Below are 25050 nucleotides of genomic sequence, written 5' to 3'. Positions count from 1 at the left end.
AAAAAAAAAAAAAAAAAATTCATATATATACTAGCCCACCATCACATAAAATTATTTTTGGTTTATTTGTATATTCGGCTCAGCAGAGTGGTTCTTTTACCAAGCCCCATTCACATAACCAATCTCCTTCTATCTTGTGGCTACATAAGCCATTGTTTAGGAACTTATCATCTTGGCATCCAGGTAGGAAAAGAGAAGCATAGGTGATCCAGGAGCAGTTTCATGGGCCAGGCCTGGATGTAATACTCATCACCTCTGCTTAAATTTAGACAGGGAGAACTCAAACATTTAGCCACACCTGACAGCAAGAATATTTGAGAAAAACAATTGAACTTTATGTCCAGAAAAAGGGTGTAAATGAATTTTGGTGCATTGTTAGCATTCTTTCCTGTTAGGAAAGAACGGAAACACTAGCCATCAATCATCTTTCACAGGGGCACAGTCCTAGGTAGTTATTGTAATCATCCTCTGGCCTGGCAATGGAGGGAATTATTTGATTAGTTACAGATTTTACTCTCTGGGCTTCTTTGTCAATTAGTCTTGGCAACTTTAAACTCTATCTACTTTGAGATTCTCCCTTATCCATTATTCTCCACTGAGATATCTGACAGGGTTCTCACTTGAGTATGTGTGTCTTCTATCATCCACTCCTTGCACAAGCAAATTGAGGCCCCAAGTATTGTTTTAATGTTCAAAAGTTAAAGTAATTTCAGGTCATTCTTTTAATTTCATTAGTAATTTTAAAAGTCTTTAAAAATGCAAACTTCCAATAATTTGCTTTTGATTATTTTAGTGTATAATTGACCACATTCAAAGTTATTTGCATTACTTTCTCATAGTAATTTATTTTTTTGCAAATTTCATTTGCATTTTATTAAGTAAAACATAAGGGTAATATTGTTTTTTTTTTATTTTTCCATAACTTATTGGGGTACAGGTGGTATTTGGTTACATGAGTAAGTTCTTTAGTGGTGATTTGTTAGATTTTAATGCACCCATCACCCAAGCAGTATACGCTGCACCATATTTGTAGTCTTTTATACCTCACCTCCTTCCCAATCTTCCCTCCAAGTTACCAAAGTCCATTGTATCATTCTTAATGCCTTTGCATCCTTATAGCTTAGTGCCCACATATCGGTGAGAACATACGATATTTGGTTTTCCATTCCTGAGTTTCTTCACTTAGAGTAATAGTCTCCATCTAATCTCATCTAGGTAACTGAAAATGCTGTTAATTCATTCCTTTTCATGGCTGAGTAGTATACTACCCAGGAGAACTCAAACCTTTAGCCACACCTGACAGCAAGAATATTTGAGAAAAACAATTGAACTGTGTGTCCAGAAGAAGAGTGTAAATAGATTTGGGGGCATTATTTTCTGTTAGAAAAGAAGGGAAACACTAGCCACCAATGGTCTTTAACAGTGGCACAGTCCTCCTAGGTAGTTATTGTTATCATCCTGTGGCCTGGCAATGGAGGAAATTCTTTGATTTGTTACAGATTTTACTCTCTGGGCTTCTTTGTCAATTAGTCTCAGTAATTCAAAACTCTAATTGCTTTGAGGTTCTCCTGAGTGGCATACTAACTACTCAGTCCTGAAAAGGAATACACACACACACACACACACACACACACACACCCCACAGTTTCTTTATCCACTCTTTGACTGATGGACTGTTGGGTTAGGTCCACATTTTGCAATTGTGAACTGTGCACTGTATGCATGTGCAGACATTTTTCTCTAATAATAACTTATTTTCCTCTGGGTAGATACCCAGTAGTGGGATTGCTGAATCAAATGGTAGTTCTACTTTTAGTTCTTTAAGGAATTCTCCACATTGTTTTCTATACTGGCTGTACTAGTTTACATTCCCACCAGCTGTGGAGAAGTTAAATCAAATAACTTTATTTTATTTAAGTTACCAAATCAATAACTTAATGAAGAATTAAATCAATAATTCAACCCCTTTTACAATAGCTGCAAATAGTGTAGAAGTGTTCTCTGATCACCATATCCACTCCAACATCTACTATTTTTGATTTTTTGATCATGGGCATTCTTGCAGGAGTAAAGTTGTATCGCATTGTGGTTTTGATTTACAGTTCCTGATCACTAGTGTTATTGAGCATTTTCATATGTTTGTTGGCCATTTGTATATCTTCCTTGGAGAATTGTATATTCATGTCCTTAGCCCACTTTTTGATAGGATTGTTTGTTTTTTCTTGCTGATTTGCTTGAGCTCATTGTAGATTCTGGATATTAGTCCTTTGGCACATGTATAGATTGTGAAGATTTTCTTCCACTCTTTGGGTTGTCTGTTTACTCTGCTGACTGTTCTTTTTGCTGTGTAAATGCTCTTGAGTTTAATTAGGTCCTAGCTATTTATCTTGGTTTTAATTGCATTAGCTTTTGAGTTCTTGGTTATGAAATCCTTGCTTAAGCCAATGTCTAAAAGGATTTTTCCAATACACCAACCAGGTGGAAAATTAAATCAATAACCCAACCCCTTTTAAAATAGCTGAAGAAAAAACAACTTAAGAGACCTCTACAAGGAAAACTACAGATCATTGTTGAAAGAAATCAGAGCTGACACAAACAAATGGAAACACATTCCATGCTCATGGATGGGTAAATCAATATTGTGAAAATGAACATACTGCTAAAGGAAATCTACAAATTCAGTGCAATCCCCATCAAAATACCACTGTAGTTCTTAACAGGCTTAGAAAAAAAAACAATTCTAAAATTCACATGGAACCTAAAAAGAGCCCACATAGCCAAAATAAGACTAAGCAAAAAGAACAAATGTGGAGACATCACCCTACCTGATTTCAAACTATGCTATAAATCCATAGTCACTAAAACAGTGTGATACTGGTATAAAAATAGGCCCATAGACCAATGGAACAGAATAGAGAACCCGAATACTTACAACCAGCTGATCTTTGACAAAGCAAACAGAAACTTAAAGTGGGGAAAGGACACCCTTTTCATCAAATGGTGCTGGGATAATTGGCTAGCCACATGTAGGAGAATGAAATTAGATCCTCATCTCCCAACTTATACACAAAGCAACTGAAGATGGATTAAGGTCTTAAACCTAGGACCTGAAACTATAAAACTTCTACAATGTAACATTGGAAAAACCCGTAATACTTTATTAAATGCAGCAGAAGTACTCAACTCTGGCTCATATTTTGAGGAAAATATTATGTTATTTTGGTCTTCAATAGCTTATTGAGTTGTGTTTTCCTTCTTTATCATTTATTCTTTGAACACAGATCCATGTATTTTGATACATATTGTCATGTGTATTAGTCTGTTTTCTCTCTGCTAATAAAGACATACCTGAGACTGGGAAGAAAAAGAGGCTTAATTTGACTTACAGTTCCATATGGCTGAGGAAGCCTTAGAATCATGGTGGGAGACAAAAGGCACTTCTTATATGCTGGTGGTAAGAGAAAGTGAGGGAGGTACAAAAACAGAAACCCCTGATAAAATCATCAGATTTCGTGAGATTTATTCACTACCCTGAGAATAGTATGGGGAAAACTGCCCCCATTATTCATATTATTTCCCACCCGGTCCCTCCTACAACATGTAGGAATTATGGGAATACAATTTGAGATGAGATTTGGGTAAGGACACAGAGCCAAACTATATCACCATATGTTGCATAATAACATTTCAGCCAACAAAGGACAGCATTTATGAAATTGTTCTCATAAGATTATAATGGAGCTCAAAAGTTCCTGTCGCCTAACGGACTCTTAGCTGTCAGAATGTCAAGCATTCCTCACGTGTTTGTGATGATCATGGTGTAAACAAATATATTGCACTGCCTGTTATATAACACACAGAATTAGGTACAGTGCATGATACTTGATAATGCTAAAGAATAATTATGTTACTGGTAAAATGTATTTACTAAACTTTTAAGCATTATTTTAGAGTGTACTCCTTCTACTGATTTTTTTTTAAAGTTAACTGTAAAAGAGTCTCTGGCATGTACTTCAGGAGGTATTTAAAAAGAAAAAGAAGGAATTGTTCCCATAGGAGATGACAGTTACATTTGTGTTACTGCCCCAAAGACCTTCCAGTGGGGCAAGATGTGGTGCTGGAAAACATTACATAGATGAGCCTGATCCTGTTTCATACTAGGCTAAACTATATGTCTTTTTGTTAGTTTTTAACAAAATATTTACATAGTAAAAAATTTTAAAAATCAAAAATATAAAAAAGCTTATAGAATAAGAATATAAACAAAATATTTTTGTAAAACTTCATAATGTGGTTGTGTTTTGAGCTAAGTGTTAGTATAACAGAGCCACAACATTAAAAACAATTAAAATGTCTATGAGATAAGTTGAAGTAATTATCTATTATTGAAGAAAGAAAATTATTTTTTATAAATATAGCATACCCTAAGTGTATAGCGTTTATGAAGTCTGCAATGGTGGACAGTAATATGCTAGGCCTTCACATTCACTCACCAGTCACTCAGAGAAACTTCCAGTCCTACAAAGTTAATTTATGATCAGTGCTCAAATACTTTTATTGTACCTTTTCTGTGTTTAGATATGTTTAGATACACACATACTTACCACTGTGTTACCACTGCCTACACTATTTAGTACAATAACATGCTATACAGGTTGGTAGCCTAGGAGCAATAGGCCATACCATATAGCCTGGGTATGTAGTGGGCTATACCAGGGTCTCTAACTCCTGGACCACTGATCTGTACCAGTCAGTGGTCTGTTTGGAACTGGGCCACACAGCAGGAGGTGAGTCACCAGCTAGTGAGCATTACTGCTCTGCCTCCTGTCAGATCAGCTTCGGCATTAGATTCTCACAGGAGTGTGAACCCTATTGTGAACTGCACATGTGAGGGAGCTGGATTGTGTGTTCCTTGTTACAATCTACTTAATGCCTGATAATCTGAGGTGGAACAGTTTCACCCTGAAACTTGTCTCCACTCTATACCCGGCCACTGCCCACTCCCATTGGTCCATGGAAAAATTATCTTCCCCAAAATCTGTCCCAGGTACTAAAAAGTTTGGGGACCACTGGGCTATACCATCTGGATTCATGTTAGTACACTCTATGGCATTCACACAATGACAGAATTGACTAACAATGCATTTTCTCAGAACACATTCCCATTGTTAAGCTACACCTGACTGTACATATCTTCTATTATTTCTAACTATTCTGCATATCATAGTTTTTAATTTCTCTTTGAACTGAGTTAAGATAATGATTATTTATTTATTTATTTATTTTGAGACATAGTCTTGTTCTGTTGCCCAGACTGGAGTGCAGTGGCATGGTCTCAGCTCACTGCAACCTTCACCTCCTGGGTTCAAGCAATTCTCCTGCATCAGCCTCCTGAGTAGCTGGAATTACAGGCGTGCACCACCATACCTGGTTAATTTTTGGATATTTAGTGGAGACAGGGTTTCACCTTGTTGGCCAGGCTGGTTTCAAACTCCTAACCTCAGGTAATCCACCTGCCTCAGCCTCCCAAAGTGCTGGGATTACAGGCATGAGCCACTGTGCCTGGCATTTATCCATATTTGAAGCTAAAACTTGTATTATCGAGCTTTATCACAATGTCAGAAGCTGAGATATCTCATTTCTACATTTGACTTGGTGCAATGGTTTTTGGAAAATATGTTTATTCTCAGTGTTCCATGCCAAATTTAGTAGAACTGTTAAATTGTCTGTTTTAATTGTGTAATTAAGATAGCCGGTATTCTTTGTTGATGTATTAAGGACTAAAAAGGTATGCTCTAGAGTCCTCCACTATACTTACTTTTGTTAAAGTCTCTTTTTATTTTTTATGTAATCTGCTGTCTTTAATGGCATATAATTTGTTATGGCTTCCATTATTTTTTCTTTTTTAGTATTATGAGACACTTTATTTTTAAAGTCATTTTTAGTCAGTATTAATACTGCAGTTACATATAACCTTTTAAGTAGGTTTTGAGGTTAATTTATAAATGTTTTATTCTGCTTTGTCTTTAATAAGTGATATATAGTTAATTTGTTTTGCAATAAAATCTTAAAATCTTTGTCTTTTCATAGGTAATTTTAACTGATTCCTCTATACTAATAACTAGTAGATTCAATCTTCTGTGTTCTTATTTAATGTATTCTGATTTTTAACTTGATTTTCTCATTTTTTCCTTTTATTTTTATATGGAATATATTTTGAGTGAATAAATGAAAACAAAATATTTTCTGATTTCTGATAGAAATCTTCAGACTCATATTAAATTTCTTTTAAATCTATGCATCTGTCACTCATTGCTTCTATTTGGGGTTATTAACATTTTTAAATTTGATATTACTTTTTCTATCCCCACATTAAGACTTTCACATTTGAAGATTGTAGTTTATCACATAAAACTTGCTCTAGATTTCTTGATATGTTGTCCTCTTCAATTACATTTTCAAAAAATGTAGACATTTTCTAAAATGCCCTCCTGTTTCTTGTAATAATTCTGTTTCATTGAAAGGAATCTATTCTTTTTCTAAAATGTAGTCTTTTTGTTTTCATATACTTAGTAATTTTACTGTTTGCCATTCTTTGTGTTGTTTATCTTCATTTTTGTTTATTGGGTCATCTGATGTCTTGAGATGATCTGTAACATTATATGAGCCAAGAAGGGAAAAATGGGAATGGTTATTTTACTTGGCTGAACCACATCAGTTCAGAGATGTGGTAATATAAAAATGAATGAGACCCTAAGGCACCATAAACAGTGAGCATTTACTTTGTGCTATACCTTTTTTCCCTGTGTAAGATGTAGCAACCTAGAAATACTACAAGTAAAATGCTAGTTGTCCTTGATAGGTACAGTATGTATGTCTAGTGTACATGGAGTAATCCCTGCTTGGCATAATCTCCAATATCTGATGTGTGCTTCAGAGGTATTGTGAGATTCAGATTTATAACCAAACACATTGCTTCCACAACTCTTCTCTGTAGACACACTGGAACACTGTCAGATCCAGGCTTCAGCCTTCCAAAAAAGACAGTTATTGAGATTTAGTCAGAATGTGGCCAACTTTCCTAGTAAGAGTAGTTGTCGGATACAAACACGTGAGTTACGGGCTGTGTGAGCTCTTTCTTCATTCTGGTCACATTTCCACTCACTTTTGTAGCATCCTATATTCCTTCAAGTATATAGAATGTGGGTATCATCTTTTCCTGGGTTTTAGGACTGATACAAATATTATCAATGACAAGAGACTAGGGATAGATCCAGAAATATGCCCTCACCTCCACAGGGAAATTTATTTCAGCATTATGTCTTCTCCATGCCTGGTAAAAATATAGCATGAAAGGGAATGCACCAGATTTACTATATGACCCTGTCTCTGTGCCAGGTAGAAACTGTAAGTCTCCCAAAACTCCATCTTAGTGACTGAAGCAACCTCTTGCACCTCTCTGAATAGCCTATCTGCTATAAGACCACAGAGACCTCTGAATTCTACTATTTTCTAAAACTGATGATTATAGTCATATTCAGCCCAAATTTTATCAGCCACATCTGTTCCACTGATAGTTAGCACTTGCCCTACAAATTAGGATGTTTTGTGAGCTTTACCAGGATGGGACTTACCAAACCAACAAACAATCAAAACCTTCATACTTTACACTTTTCCCGTTATTTCTACTTCTATCAAAGAGTCCTTAAAATTCTTAGAATGTGAAATATATCTTTCACTAACTTACAGTATTGTTATAGCTTTCCATTATTTTGTGTTTTCTTGTTCTCCTCTGCACTTAGCATAACACTTGGCATATTTTAAGTAGTCTATCATACTAGTAAATTATCATTAATGTTTATAGTTTATTATAACTTTAAGTATAAATGATAGACTAGCGAGTTTGGAGAATACAAATCTGTTTTTGAGAGAAGCAGATGCTAATGTTACAGGTAGTGTAGTAAGATTGCATGTAATTCACAGGTTGTACTTTAAAATCAGCTCATAATTTTGAAAAGCATGTGTAGTCCAAGTTATCTTTGGAAAATTCTTACATCACTCTGAAATCTCCAGGAAATCAAAAAAGGCTCACCCCTTATTTCTTTTGGCTTATTTTACTTTGGTTTTATCCTATCAGTGGAATGGTAGAATTATTTGGGGAATGAATAAAAATGGAATTTAAGGATAAGAATGGGACTATTTTTTTCCTACATGTCATTTTATAGTTGAATTAAATAAGTAAGTACACATACAAGGGATTTTCTAGTAATTTCATAATAGAAATCAAAGCCTATTCTTCCTCTGTATTTTATAAGATACCTTATTGAGGCATTTCAAAAAATTCTTAAATGCATCAAAGATGTAATAAGATAATAAGTTGCTGAAATAATTGAATGAACTGAACCAAGGATGCCACATCGAGGATTCAAATAGTTTTTACTTAAAGACATTTACATGTGAAAAAAAACCTCACACTTGAATTTCAAAGAAATATGAACGCCCAATTTGATAATCCATGAAATGTACTTAAAATAGTAACTGGTATATAGCAAGCACTCAATAATAAATGTTAGGTATTCTTGTTATAATTATTAATTCTAACAACCCTCCAGTATAGCAAATACAGTTGTAGATTTGGTATTACATGTGTAAGATAAGAAAAGCTGAAGTCATACATTTTCTGAGCACAAACTACATTCAGATGATTATGAATATATCTGAAGCCCAACAACTGAGGATAATATTTTTTTCCATAGTTGAGCCTACCATCGTGCATCTGACATAACCTCCCATGAAAAATACTCTTAATAACCGCAATCATATACTCTTTGTTTCAAATCACTCCTAGCACGTACACTGTTAAATCTTTCAGGACACTACAATCATCCAGGATTAAACTTTGACAGCCATTTATGGATTCTATAACTTTTCTTTTTCAGCTGCTGCTTTCATGAGATGGCTTAAGGAGAAATATCATTCACAAAGCAATCTTGAGTGGCCACTAGAAAAAGTAATTTCTGTGAGAGTGGGAACTTTGTGTTCAGCACATACAGCAGAGCCTAACACAGGGCAGAAGTTCATTACATAATTGTAGAATGAATGACCTAACCATGACTAATATTGACTTCTCTAGATACAAACAAAAGCAGTGAGATCCTACTGGCCATCTTTCCCATATTTATATTTTAATGCAACTATCAATACATTATGTATCTCTTTCTTTTTATAATTAATTACTTAGAAATGGGTAAAAATAAAAATCTATGTTGACACAATTTGTAACACCTTTGATGATATGTTAAGAATACTATCATTTTGTGCACACACACACACACAAATATATATACATACACACATACATATACATACACACATTAAAAGAACTTTCAATTATTTTCATGTATTTCTGTTTATTTTTTTGATTCTTCTTTTATGCACTTTATAGCATCTCCTAGCAGATTAATTGGAAGCTTGATAGAACAATTTCCATCTGACTAGATTATCTTGCAGTGTTTATATATATGTAGTATAATGTTTACTTTCATCGTTTATATAATTAACTTAAATGAAATGCTTGCACACTACTTCAGAAATGTTATAGATTAATTACTTATTTAATTAGTTATAACTTAGATAAGATGAAAAGTGTCATGTAAAATTTAAGCACTCCAATTATAATAACTTTTTGCATAGCTGTAATTATACTAAAACTGTACAAGGAAAATGTGAAGTTGCTACATAAAATACTTTAGAATATGGAAGAAAATAATAATAAAGTGGCACAAATGTGCTAGATTTTACATGTTAGGCTGTCGAAAGAAAGTAATAACCATAAAAAAGCACATTTTTTATAGTGCCTAAATTATGGGTTTTTACTAATAAAAAAGCATATTTTTTAAATGAGTACATTTAATTATTTGTATCATAACTATATACAATGGAGTTTCTAAATTATTACAAACATATTGGCTTTTCAGAAACATGGTATGGATGTTCTAATGGTTATTACCAAAAATAAAGTAAGTCAACAGTCTATAATTATAGCAGCTAGAATTTGACAGCTATAGCTATTTTTCAAATTTTTAGTTATTTCTGAGGAATTTCAATAAAACTACACAACAAATAATTAAAAGAGAATATACTTGTGTTAATGTTTTAAATGCATTATTCATTTTCTTTTTAACTGGATATTTATGATCACAATTGTGAAATGTTGTTAAAATTAATAATTTGTATAACCCTTGAGGGAAAATCTATTCCAAAGCTATGGAAGCCTTCCTTAATTAAATGAGAACAATTGGTTACATGTACACAGGAGGTTAAAAAGTGATCTGCTTTTAATATATATATTTTCTCTTGTTACAAACATATGGCCTATATTTCTTATTTTTTTCTGTAAAGGTAACATATATTTAATCTTAAGACTGAGGCCCAGGAAGGTTGAATTTGTATAAATTGTTAACATTGTAAAACATAAGCAATACAATGTTCAAAGCTTTTTTTATATTCAAAATAATTTGAGCAGTTTAATTCATGATATACCACCAAATAAAGGAAATATTGCTACAGTGACATTATTCAAATGGCATTTCCTTTGGACTTGTTCCTGGAACCCAGTTTTAATCACTTTAATATATTATTAAAAAGAAAAGCCAGATGCAGTGGGGCATACCTGTAGTCCCAGCTACTTGGGAGGCTAAGGTGGGAGGATTGCTTAAGCCCAACCTGGACAATATAGCAGGACTCCTATTTCTATTTTTAAAAATTAGGGGAGGAAGGGAAGGGGACCAGGCGTGGTGGCTCATGCCTGTAATCTTAGCATTTTGGGAGGCCAAGGAGGGTGGAACACCTAAAGTCAAGAGTTTGAGACTACCTGGACAACATGGTGAAATCCCACTCTACTAAAAATACAAAAAATTAACTGGGCATGGTGGCAGATGCCTGTAATCCCAGCTACTCAGGATGCTGAGGGTAGGAGAATCACTTAAACCCAGGAGGTGGAGGTTGCAGCGAGCCGAGATCACACCACTGCACTCCAGCCTGGGTGACAGAGAGTAAGATTCCATCTCCAAAAATATAAAAAGAAAGAAAAACACTTAACAAAAATGGGACTTTATCACTCCTCTCAGGATATGGGGTTTAGAGTAAATGCTGTCTATGAAATTTAATAATAGATGTTAGTAAATAAAATATACTTATAAAGTTATCTTTTTAGGAATTTTGCTGAGGAAGTGGGTCTTTTCCTCTGGATGTCGAGGCTCCATTTCCTACTGTTATATAAATACTACTGATATAAAAATTTAAATATGAAGATAATTTCTAGGCTCATTTTATTAAATATGATTACTTTAAACTTAATTTTTATTTAATACTTTAAGTCTCCTTTGATCTCAAATTTTGTCATATCACTTAGAGTAAAACTGTATAACATTGTTTCATTGTATTAATTAGCCTCTTTTGAGTTCTATTATTAATGTAATTTTTTAATGTGATAATCACCACATTTTCCCCAGTCAACTCTTAGAATATTATGCCTCCAGTATTGTTACTGAAAATGGTTCATCTACTGAAATTATACATCCATTTTAGACTAGTAAATTATCATTTGGAATCTACATAAAATATTAGGAAAAGCATGACAATGCTCTTCTCAGAGACATATAACATGATTATATTGCTTTCTGGTCATCTACTGTTTTAGTAGTTTTATCAATATAAAAGCAATGCATTTTATTTGCTATAATTCCATTTTTATTACTTATAAAAGCTCATAGTGACCTTTATTTTTAAAGTCTATATACAGCATCCTTTAAAAAATCTATTATAAAAACATATCTAATTTAATGTCACAAGCCCTTGGCTTATACAGGTATCATTTTTCATTAATAAAAATTGGCTCAGTTTTGGCATTCAGCATTGGCAATGGCTTGGTGAGAAGAAACCCATGGTATTGGCCTTCCTCTCTCTTATATGTCTCCATTTCCATGGCTAATCTTTTCATGGCCCCATTGCAACAATACTGCACAGTCAAGGATAAAGATTAGGTGACATTCACAGGATGTTTTATGTTGTCCACATTCGTATTGAGCAGTTCTGAGACAGATGCTCTCCAATGGGCTCTAACATAAAATACAAAGATCCACGTGTTCTGTGTCTACAAAAATGCCTCCCTCTTATAAGTTGTTGTCATTTATAATATTTGGGTCTTGTTCCTTGCAGGACCCTGAACCACAGGACAAGCCATTGCAAATTTCCCAGAAGTCTCGAGTACCCATTATTCAGGCTACTTCTCCTCCAAAGGCCCATAAAAGAGTTGGATTTTTTCCCCTTGCCCAGTGCCCAGCTACACTAGGAAATGGCACTCAGTCCACTTGGGAAATAATCAGAAAATATTCATGTATCCTAGTGATAATTTTGCAGCTTTTTCTTCTAGTTATTTGAATCTAGTTAGTCAAACTTACTTAGATCTACCGCTTGGGAGAAAAATTGCAATCTTCTGTTTTGGTGACTAGTCTGCCTTTTTTATAGTTTGTGATTTTTCTTCCAGTTATACAAGTCAAAATCAGTTTTGACAGCTGTTCATCTCTCTTACCACCAGGAACACCATTACCCATTATTCATTACCAAAAATTTTTGTATTTAAGGCACTTTGACGGTCATTCTGGCCATGAAATTCATTATGGTGATTAAGTCTACTTTATCTCTGATGGATGAATAGTATCATTCAACTATGATCATTCTGGACTCCTACTAGCCTTAATGATAATAAGAAAATAGCAGCATCTCCTACTCTTTACCCTAATTTCTAGAAATCAACCACCCTGTCCTTCTCAATGATGCCAGTCGTCTCATTACCAGTGCAGCTCTTAATGTTTTCATGAAAGGAGTTTTATTTATGTGCTTGAGAAATTTGGTAGAGTGATGGTTCTCTATTCACATAGTAAATTCATTCTAATATTCCTACATCTCTGCATTTTCTGACCCTATCCTTAATATTTTGTCAAGGTAGTTTATGCATCCCCTCTAATTTGCCATAGTCCATCATCAGGTGTAAGCTTCAAAAAAGCATTCCAATGTGTATTAAGACCAGGTCCAGATGTCCTTATGGCATAGGAAATGGAAAAGTGCTTTTTTAAATAATACATTTTCACCTGTCCTGTTTTATATTCTCCTTCCTGCTCAAAATCCCTGATACACTCTCACATATATTTTCCTAGTTAACTTCAGTATGTATTAGCAAAGTCAGGCAATGTTTTCAGTATGAAGCCTTCTTCTTTATCTCATGCTATAATGTTGTACCCAAGGTAACTTATGATCTGGTTTATTTATTGTTCTGAAGGAAATTAGGAGAAGGGAGGTATATCTTTGTGTACAACAAACATTCCTTTGCAAAATACAGTGCGAGTCGAGGTCATTGCAGGGTCCACAGGCAAAGGGACTTTATTCAACTCTACTTGAGTGAGGGAGTTGATTCTCTCAGCCTGAAAGGTTCAAATGAATCTGGCAACTCATGATTCTTAGGCTTGTCCTCAACAAATTTCCATTGTAGGTGTCAGGATCCAAGTTCTTCCTGTCTAAGCCATGACTTTGGCAAAGGGAGACTTGTCAGAATAGTGTTTTCATTCCTTTCATACTTCTACTACCAATAATACAATCCTAAACATGGTTTTTAGCTTAGTTCTCCTTGCCCCTGCAAGAGAAAAGGATAATTTTAAGTGTTTTCATTGATATCTTCTGATTTACCAAATTTACTAAAGTAGACAGTGGCTTACCTGAGCATTATGTTCTCTATTTCTAAGTCTTTCAATCAACTAACAAAAACCAACCAACCCCAAAGGCATTATAATTGCCATTGTCCCTATAGTATTCTAATGTCATAATTACCACATATGCCAGCGTGTCACCTTCCACCTACACTTTATCCAATCTATCCTTGAGCTTTTCTTAGTAATTGGAATGCTTTTGTTGGAGGAGTTAACACCACCTCACTTGCCCTCAGCAATGGTGCCGGTATTGCTGCCTGATTGGTGAGTAATCCATTTCCAGAATCACATTCTAAAGGTTTGTTTTCTATAGCCACTTTCAAAATCATGTCTCTTAATCTGAGCTTTGCATGTCTTCACCTGCTACCATTGAAAAACAAGTGTTTATTGGCCATAAACAAGAATTGACCCAAAGAAACAAAAGAGAGGAAATAGGAAGAGTAAAACACAGAAGGAAAAGCCAATACAAAGTTGTTTGCCACACTGGGCAACAGAGGCTTAGTTCCACAAAAACATTCTGATGAGCCATATAGAATGCAATCGCAAAAGCAATCAAAAATTGTATTTGTGGTTTCTCATTTTGTGCCTCCAGAGAGAAATTAACTTTTCCAACACTCCTTGATATTTTTTATAGGATATCCTATATTTCTTTTATGCTGATAAAAGGATTCCACTGTGACCATTTGATTTCACGACGGCTGCCCCATGTTGTTCAATCCAGTCTCAAAATTCAAGTACTAATAAAATTATAGTATTCCATCTGAGTCCACAGAAACTCAGCCAGCCTCACTGGTTAACTGAACCTATGCAATTCCATAGTGTGCCATTTTAGCAACAATTAAAGTATAATGAGATATTATCATATATAGAATTTGAGTCCTCAATAAATGATTTACCATTAATATTGCTGCAACAAAAAAACCTTTCTATCCTTACATTGATAGAAAATACAAATTTACCTAACAATATTTTAATTGAAACATTTTCCTGTTATATACAAATTAAAATGTTGATCTTCTGATGTTCAACTTCATTAGTATTTATTCATTGAAAATAGTCCCTAAAGTATTGATGTCAATAGTTTATGATAGCGAAATCATTATAAATGTTTATATGCACAGTCCTGTATATAATTGTGAGTATTATCTCTGGAGAGATTTCTTTCAACTATACAATATTAACATTGAAAACAATTGGATTTCATCATATCCCCCATCTTGCTCAACTTGGCTGACAGATACTTATTTTCCCATGAGGTAATTCATTCTGATATTGGAAAATTTGAGTGAACAAATTTTTCCTGAACTCTGATTAGATCTACTTGTAAATGAGGTCCATACAAGTCCTTATTAAATTTTCTACAGTAATCTTGGGTATTTCTTCTGTTTTTCTATTTAAGAGCTGAGACTGAAGAATTACTCTTAATTATTCCATTAGCTTTCTATTTGACATCTAATCTCACATATGTCTTGTTGGATTTATGTTTAAAAAAAATCTCTAATCTGGCCACTTCTCACCAAATTTACAGCTGCTTAGTCCAAGCCAGTATCTTTGCATCTTTTTCTATTTGGACTACTTACTGCAGCAACTTCTGACTCATAATACTTGCTCTTATACTTCATTGAGAAGTCAGAGTGCCCATTAATGCATTATTCTGATTATACCCGACTTCTACCCCTATGCTTGCTTCCCGTTCAGAAGAAAGTGAAATGTTGACTCTTTCCTCTAAGGTCCTATGTGATTGGGGCCCTAACTACAAATTGGATCTCATTATCTGTCATTTTCCTGCTATACTCAGGCCAGAGCAGCCTTTATGCTATTATTTGACCTATCAAGCATATGCCTTTCTCAGGGACGTTCTTACTTTCTGAAATATTGCAAATTCTTCATATGGCTACTGTTATGGGCTGAGTTCTGTCATCCCAAATTTCATTTGTTGAAATCTTAACCCTTGGTTCTCAGAGTGTGACTGCTTTTGGAGATAGAAAGTTTAAAGAAGCAATTAAGTTAAAATGAGATCATGGTGGACATTAATTAATTTAGGATGTTGACTGTCTTGTTCATTAAATCCTATCTCAAGGTAGATAGATGTTCAAGAAATGTTAGAAGAGGAGTGCTCTGTCTTCCTACCATATCACTTACTTATCTTCTTCACCAGAACAAACATCTTGAATTTCTTCCGTCTTCCTTCTAATGTACTATTTTTAGAACTCTTGACATCTCATTTATTTCCCCTTTGAAATAAGAAAGTTATAATGAATTATTCCAAGATGACTTTGTCACTGAGAAGATTGGGACCATTATTTATAGTGACCTAGATTAATTAACACTACTTAGAGTTTTATTTACTTTAAAAAAAAAAAACAGTTAATGTTCTCTATAATGAATTGAAACCTTAACATCTTATTTTCACACAAATAAAAACACTATTCTTCTGGTCTATTCTATCAATATTTTTTTAAATATCTCAATATATGATATAGTGTCATTTAACTTTAAGTATCATTAAAGTATCCTTAGTTCTACTCCAAATCTTAAGTATTTGACCTAGTTGATTAACAAGTCTTCTTGAATTTTATCCTCCACCTTCTTCCACTCCTGAATCAGTTGTTACTGAATCTCATTTTATGGAACTTTTCTTATCCATAAAATATCATTATCAATATATTGTCATATTTAGCTTTTTCTCCTTTCTTTATATTACTTTTTTGAATAAATTCATTAACAACCTTATCTTTATCTTAAAAGATTAAGAGATATGTGCTAAATGTATAAATCATTCTTCCTTTGTCAACTGATACTCATAAAAATGGTACTGAAATGCCACCTATTACCCAAATCTTCGAGTTTGCTACCAAAAATATTCATGAGGTCTTCTGATTGTATCATTTTCTCCATAAAATAGGGGTGTCAGTAAACAGTAAAATGGATGAATTCTGTTAGATTATCTGCTATTTCCAGGAGTGGGTTCAAAGATGATTTATAATGCTTGGTTACACCCAACTACCTCCATAAATCATAGAAGCTTTCTTGTGACCAAACATCACATTATTTCCTTAGGGTAGGTAATAGATTTTAACATCTTTAAAACTATACTAAAAAAAAGAAAGATGAAGGGGTGGTTGGAAGATAAATGAAATAGTAGACCTTTAGAGTCAGAGACATGGTTGTCAAATTTCAACTGTCTAATATCAATTATGTGAATAAGGAAGAGGGTAATGCGCTCTGCCACTGTTGGTATTTCCCAAGATACTCATGGCATTTTCTGACTGTCTCTGTGTATTACAGACAATATACCTTGAAGCATGTAACATGCTATCTGAAAAAAAAATTTTAAATGCCTAATTAATAATTTTTTTACATTTCATTTTGAAAAAATATCTAAAGAGCCCATAGTAGACAGATAATTACACTTTTTTATTTTTTAATTTAAAAAAAAAGTCATGTTGCATGTCATGCTCACAAATCTCAGTTGAAGAGTTACCACAGATTGGTTTCCATGCTCTGGAGAACACAGTCCCTCTACTCTGGCCAAAATAATAATTCATACCCATATACTACCTATTGACTTGTGAGGCACACCAGATTTCAACAGGTATATTTTTTGATGAGTGACAAAACCACTTAAGGAATACCAAAAGAAGGAGCCAGCCCAGAAACATGAGGCCAGAGAAGAAACAACACATCAGGATATTAATAAAAAATTTAAAAATCTGTCATGAGGGAATTCAAGCTATAAGAGTAGATGTGTGATTGGGCAGAGTTCCTCACCTAGAAAAAATACTTAGAGAAATTAGTTGATAATCAGGTGCAAAAGATAGACACAGAAGCAGATATAGAGAACTCACAATCTTAGCAACCCACTGGAAGGTTGTAGAGGTGACAGCATGATTTGGACTGCTAAGATTTCTTCTTGTATTTTTAAAGGTGAAGGAGTGATGTTTCCTTTCCTCATGAGACCTATTATAGGTCTTTTGAGACTTTTCCTGTCTCTCTTACTTGCCTGGATATGTTTCTGTTTTGTTTTGTTATTTCCAATCCATTATCTGAACTAACCTGGATGCACCTCTGTTTATTACAGTCTAAAATCTTAACTAACATGAGACAATTAGAAATCAGCTAGTGCAGGCATCTTAATTTACTAATGAGCAGTTGCTTTTACCCTTGTTCACTCAAGTTTCTTGAATACAAAGATACATCTAGTTTTTCTACTAGTTAAGTCCTCTTTCTGTTCTAAATTCTCACAATACCCCAAATCTCCAAATTTTAGTAAAAACTTCATAGATTTCCTGGCTTCAATGCTCTATTTCTCCTTTTCATGTTTGTATTCTTTTTTATGCTTTAATATTTTTATATCCTGTAATATTTCTTCTATCTTATCTAAAGAGTTTCTATCTTTGAATATACATTTTTTAGCATCCACACAAATAATTTCCAAAAATTTCCTTTCCCCAAAAGAATAACTTGCTCCTGATTATTTATTGCTAATGATCAACTGAGGCAGAAAAGCAAACATTGCACAACACTTAAATTTTTTGACAATATTATCCCTATATCAATATTGCTTAAGTCACTCTTGACAATTCTTTTTTTTTTTTTCCATTTATTTATTTTATTGCATTTTAGGTTTTGGGGTACATGTGAAGAACATGCAACATTGTTGCATAGGTACACACGTGGCAGTGTGATTTGCTGCCTTCCTCCCCATCACCTACATCTGGCATTTCTCCCCTTGCTATCTCTCCCCAGCTCCCCACCCCCACCGTCCCTCCCCTATTTCCCCCCAACTGACCCCAGTGTGTAGTGCTCCCCTCCCTGTGTCCATGTGTTCTCATTGTTCAACACCCGCCTATGAGTGAGAACATGTGGTGTTTGATCTTCTGCTCTTCTGTCAGTTTGCTGAGAATGATGGTTTCCAGGTTCATCCATGTCCCTACAAAGGATCCAAACTCATCGTTTTTGATGGCTGCATAATATTCCATGGTGTTCTTGAGATTTTTTTTCTTAGAAAATGCTATTGATTCATATTCTCATGTTTCTGAATCAAAATTAAAGTTTAAAAATAAAATAAGGAATGAGTTTATTTTGCTTAGTAAGACCTGAACAGCAGGGCTTGAACCTACATGTTCAGAATTTGGTGACTGCTGATCAAGGTTATATTTTTCCCCTATTTTGGCAATTTTCATTAATTCCATCTGAGTCCAGGATCTCACTGTCTCATGCCAAGACTATTACAGTGGTCTTTATGTATATATAAATATTAAGAAAACAGTAATCTGTATCACTACCTCACTAGAATTTCACTTGCTTTCCATTTTCCCCTAAATGCCTTTGCATTTCAAGCCCCTACCCTTCTGTTTCCTATAATATGGTGTTCCCCAGTATAAGCCTTGTTTCAAAAGACTTATCACTCCATTGTCACTCACCAATACTATCTTCATTCCTTTACTCGATCTGTTTCTTCCTATCTATTTTAGAGGAAACAACTTGTTCATGAATTATTTCATGGCTACTATAACCCACAATCATCTCTCTAATTGCCAAACATTTATTGTATTTATACTGTGTATTACCCAGCTAATACTTTGTTGGTCATTATTTCATGCACATTCATTTGCCAGAAATAAATAGCATATAGTAGAAGCCATTTCTCTTATTTCTATTGTTCTCAGTGGTTAGCACAATAGGAGGCTTATAATAGATGCTTTAATATATAACTTCTGGCTAATCAGTATCAAGCTTCCATGAAAATGTGAATAAGGAAGCGGGTAATGTGCTCTGCCACTGTTGGTATTTCCCAAGATACTCATGGCATTTTCTGACTGTCTCTGTAGACAAAGATGAGCTATACAAGGACATTAAGTACATCTATTGCATTCAATGTAACAACAACAAAAAAAGGCGGGGGGAACTGCTAGAAGTGGTAGAGAGGGGAGATTACATAGCACCACTTAGGGGAGATTGAAATGTCATCCACCCTTTCAAGGTGATAGAAATTTTATCTACAGACAGCTAAATGTTGCCATAAACCTGAATCTCACTTCAGTAACTATTATACCTGATTATAAGATTTTTCAAGCATGAATAATACATAGATGATGTGCACTTCAGTCTCATTTCTTCCATTGTATTTAGCCTATACTTACCTGCTCCCACAGATTTTGAGATTGTGGATTCTACTTATATACATATGTATACTTGTACAGTATACAAATGTGCATACATATGTGGCATTTTATGCCAACAGCATTTTCCAGTAGTTATATTTTTCAATAATTGCATTATTAAAATGGCGATTCACATTCGCCCCAGGTGACTGTCTTTACCATTCAGAAGTGATTTACAGAAAGATCAGAAAGATATTTTGCATTCCATTTGTGGTTGTCTTTTATTGAACTTGGTTAATGTAACATGCTTCTGTGATTTTAGGTTTTTAAAGTAAGTGCAGTCCCCTTGAAAGCGTTTGAACATAAGAGTGGGTGAAAAACATGTAGCCACTCTAGTTAAGCTTTCAAAAAATGCACTTAGGAAAGTTTGAAATTGAGGCTTGGGTTACAGACTTCCTTTACCATGCACAAATTACTCTCTCTAATCCTAAAGGGAATCAAACACATATATAAAATGCAAGAAAAGTAATCTTTAGTTCTTTTGTTTAAAATATTTTTTAAAATCTCTTTCTCTAAAATAATTAAATAGAAGATTGCTAGGCATATTTGTCATCTTTCTGGAAAATTGAGAAGTGAAATCTGAATTTATATAACTTTAAATGTAGGAGTCAAATTATTGTTCCATACAGATATAAGACTGATATCATTTTGCAGATACAAGAGGATGGTGGGATATAATGTTATTTACATAGCCACAAATAGCAACATTTCTTATTTGATTATGGAATCCTAACAAATGCTTGATAGATACTACAAAAATTTCTATCCTCATTTTCTTATGCCATTAACTTTTAGGTTACTTTACTGATCCAATTATATTTTTATACCTGTGTAATAAAGTTTCTTGTGTGATGTGACAACATCATTGCTTTAAATATCTAGACAAAATTAGTCTCCCTAAAATACCAGAGAATTTCTATGGTTTAAAAACTACAAAAGTTACTTTAACATTTTATTAAATTCCTAACGTAAATTAGTATTTGTTAAAGCAAAGTGTTCTACTGCTTATATTTTAAAGTGAAATAAAAATAATCAATTTCAAATACATGAAAAATAACTATCTTTAGCATATTTAAATTTTTAAGAGAATACGATGTCACAAAAACAATAGTCTCACTGAAGTCTGCATATCTCAAATTCACAGTAGTATACATAGCTGTATAATATATATTTTCAGTTATATACATATTAATTAATATTAGTATATACAACTGTGCAATAGTAACATTGTAATATAACTGATTCTTATCCTCAACTGAGTACTATAAATCCTATAAACGAAGCTTTGATCTCAAAGTTCCTTTAGATTTTTCAAATCTTTCATGATTATACTTTTCATTAAAAACACAAATATACATTTTTTTAGAGAAATGTTTTATTAAAACTGAAGAAGTCGACTACGTGTCTTAGCAATTACTTTGTAGAAAGTGTTACTGGTTAGAATTTCTTATAATGTTGAATGTCCTAAAAATGACATTAAAGGATTTTAAAATTACTTAATATTTGTTTAGAAAACCAGATTTTCTTACTCAAATGTAAACATAATTGAAGAGTTGATGTGGCATTATATATTATAGTTTTCTCTTTTAGAAAGCAATTTTCCCAAATTCTGCCTTTGGAGTCATTGCTAATTTCATTTTCAACCCTTTGACTGTGTGTGTGTGTGTGTGTGCGTGTGTGTGTGTGTGTGTGTGTGTGTGTGTGTGTATTTGTGTGTGTGTATACATACACACACATATATGTATATACATATATATATTTATTTATTTGTTGTTTTACAGAGGTAGAATTATAATGCATACACTTGCTTAAGATACTTCAATTGCTAGCGTTATTTAGATATCAAACTAGTAGCATGTTACCTAAAAGATCTTGCTTGATCTAGCTCCACCTTGGGGTAGCACCAGTCTTCCCTGGCTCTCTATTATGCAGTCATTTTGGCATTCTTCTGACCCTCAAAATTCCTAAAGTCATAACTTTTACTGGGCCTTTGCCCAGGACTTTTCTTCTTCTTGGAACACTTTCCATACTTCTTCATCTGAATAACTCCTATTCATTCTCCAGGCACCTGTCCCTCAAAAGCTTTGTTTCATCTCTAGGCTCATTTAGATTCTCCTATTATATCCACTCAGAGCTACTGTCTCTTTCCTCAGTACTACTCAGTACTGTTGTAATGGATTAACTCAGTGTGGTCATTTTTTTTTTCATATGCATCCACCACTAGTGTAAAAGCTCCATAAAGAAGAATTTCAGATATTTTGCCTACCACTTTTTGAAATGTGTGTGACTAGCCACATGGTAAACATAATAAATATTTGTCAAAATAATGAATCAATATAATTTGCATTCTCCTTTTTTCTACCGAGGATTATACTATAAATACTTTTACATATTTCTAAGCAGTTTTATCATCATTTTAAATGAATGAATCAGAATAATAATAATTATGATAATACTGATATAACATCATTTACAAAGCTAATCTATATAATTCAGTATTCAAAATATTAATTTTGAATTAAACAAACATTATTATCTGACCTTGTAGATGGCACTGATAAGAATATCTTCATGTGCATTTCTGTTTTCTTGTGTTTGACTAAGAAAACTGAGAAACAATAGCTAGTATAAGAATATGACATGTTTTTATTGCCACAAATAGTTTTCTAAAAAGACTGTCTTAATTTACAATACTGCAGCTATATACCAGTTTCTCTGGAAACTTTCCAGACAAGGGGGTGAACTATTTATTTGGGTTTTGTTGTTGTTGTTGCAAATTGTCTTGGAAGGCAAAATAGAAGATGCAAAAAGAAAAATTTTGTTGCCAGTGTCTAACTAATTACAAATATTTTTTAAATGATATTTGATAGGAAGAGTATTTGACAAATTTATGGCTGCTGGTGGTCTGTAGATGATCAATAGTGCTGATTTAAATCCCATGTTGTAGATTTACTGATCACACAGGATCTTTGCTCCCCTTCAAGAGTCAGGTAACTCTATACAGTCATCTGTGTGATTCTTATTAACTTAAAAAAAACATAATTTATAAATTTAGAAAGGAGATTTTATTTCTTGTGAAGGGTTTCAGCCTACAGGTGGCCATTCTGTAGGCTGGGAAGTATGTCTCTGTTAAAGAGTGAAGATAGACATTTTGAAGGAGGAGGTGATGGGGTAGCAGCTTTATGCTGAACAGGTAGACTAAACATCCAGTAGGTTATAGGAGGAGCTATACATATTTATGATGGTGGTCCTGAGGCATGCATTTTGAATGAAACATCCATGCAACATACATCCGTAACCTTGGAGTGGAGACTTAACATTTAAATGTACTACAAATAGGCCTTATATTTCTAAAGGTCTTTTCAGGATACAAAATCACCCAAGTGTCAGCCTCTGTAAACCAGACCAGAACCAATCCATGATGGGTGTTCTTTCTATCTGGAGAGAGTTATGAAAATCAGTTTCTTGTCTGTAGTTATGACTGGCAGAACAGGGGGTCAGTTAGTCAGCCTTTGTAAGCTCAGGGAGTTGTAATCATTGTAATAACGTTTATCTTGAGACCAGTGTTGTTTAGCTGCTAGGAAAAAAAGAAAAAAATTTATGGAGTTAGAACATGGTTTATTCTTTAAATGTAGGGGTGTGTCACTTAACCCTTGCCTGGCATGGCCTTACACCCTGTTTATAACTTGGTATCTTATTGCTACATAGAGTATCCTCTATCAGTCTTATGAATCTCTATTTTAACATTAATGTGGGCCAGCCATTGTGTCTAAACGCCAAAGGAAGAAGAGTATCAGGGGGCTTGTCTGACCTCCCATCTCATCGTGGCTGAAAATACAGTTTTAAGGCTTTTCTGGGGTCCCCTTAGCCACAAGCGGGTTCATTCTGTGAACAGGAGGGCATAGACTTTATTTTTAGTTTATTATTCCAGTTCTCCACCTGAGACGTGTAAGCTGTTCTGGAGGGTTAAGATTTTCAACTTTCCCATACAGGGGAAAATCATCATCAGTTGATTAATTCTGCCTCTTCGTTATTCAACTTCATGTTGGCTTGCCCTAGTAAAAATTTATTTAATACAATTCAATCAGAATAGCATTACCTCAATAACATTTGTGAGAATTCCAAAATCCAAAGGCATTTAAGATAATTTTTAAAAGGTATAAAAATTTTAGTCCTTTAAGATAAGCAGTTTCTTTATTAATATATTTACTGGAAATTTCCTAGTATGCAATTTGCATCAATGACTTCATTAAGAAAATCTGTCATCAACTTCAGTTGGTTCTGCCAGTAACCAGAAAAGGTCATCCATTTCTTAAATACAATTTTACATGAAATTCAGAAAATGTAGCATTTCAGTAACAGCTACCAAGCCAAAAATACCTGAGATTTTGTACAACATTTTGTTCTCTAATTAGTGGAGGAAATGGTTACAAAGCCTAAGAAAAAAACTTTTTATATTGACAACTTTTGTCTCAACTGTGCCAAAAATATGAATACTGAAAAACAGAGCATATGTATTTTATTCTGTTATATTTGATTTGCTCAAAATAATATAACTGATTTACACTTATTCTGTAGTGGTAAGTGTATGTTAACATTACATCTGAATTATCATCTTGTTCCTTAAAATTTAAAAAAACACGCACAATGATACAGGTTTTACTTCAAAAAATGACACTGGCTTTGAATTCATAAACACTTACTATTTCAGCCTTTGACCCACTTACCAATGCATTTGATTTTAAAATATATTTGAAACAAGAATTTTTAAAGTACAATGCTTATACAATTAAAACTTCTAATTTGAAATTAACCTGAAGATGCAAGCTAGATTCTCCAGCCCTGTCAAATTCTCAATTTCAAGATACACATTTACTGAAGCAAAATCTGTAAGTATAAAAGCTTTTTTAAAAAATTTTATTTTAACTGAAGAAAGAAAAGCACTTATGTTTCAGGACCACAAGGGTGAATCCTGAGGACTTAGTAGACCTAACAAAAGAGTGCTTTTCATTCATGATGACTAAGGCCACTGTCTGGAGAAGCCAAGGACTGTTCCACTTCACAAAAACTCTGCAGCATATTGATTCTCTTTGCTTTTTCTCTAAGGGAAATGTGAATTT

General features: G+C 33.8%; 1 protein-coding gene across 7 annotated transcripts in view; it reads left to right on the top strand.

Moving 5' to 3' along the window:
• The window catches only part of MGAT4C (MGAT4 family member C), a 769261-nt gene that overhangs the window by 636053 nt on the left and 108158 nt on the right, over positions 1-25050 (top strand). The window lies entirely within an intron of this gene.

This window comes from Cebus imitator, unplaced genomic scaffold (genome assembly GCF_001604975.1).
Source record: "Cebus imitator isolate Cc_AM_T3 unplaced genomic scaffold, Cebus_imitator-1.0 Scaffold362, whole genome shotgun sequence".
In the NCBI taxonomy this organism is placed as follows: domain Eukaryota; kingdom Metazoa; phylum Chordata; class Mammalia; order Primates; family Cebidae; genus Cebus; species Cebus imitator.
Note: the sequence above shows the minus strand (reverse complement) of the source record. Positions and strands in the feature narration are given on the sequence as shown.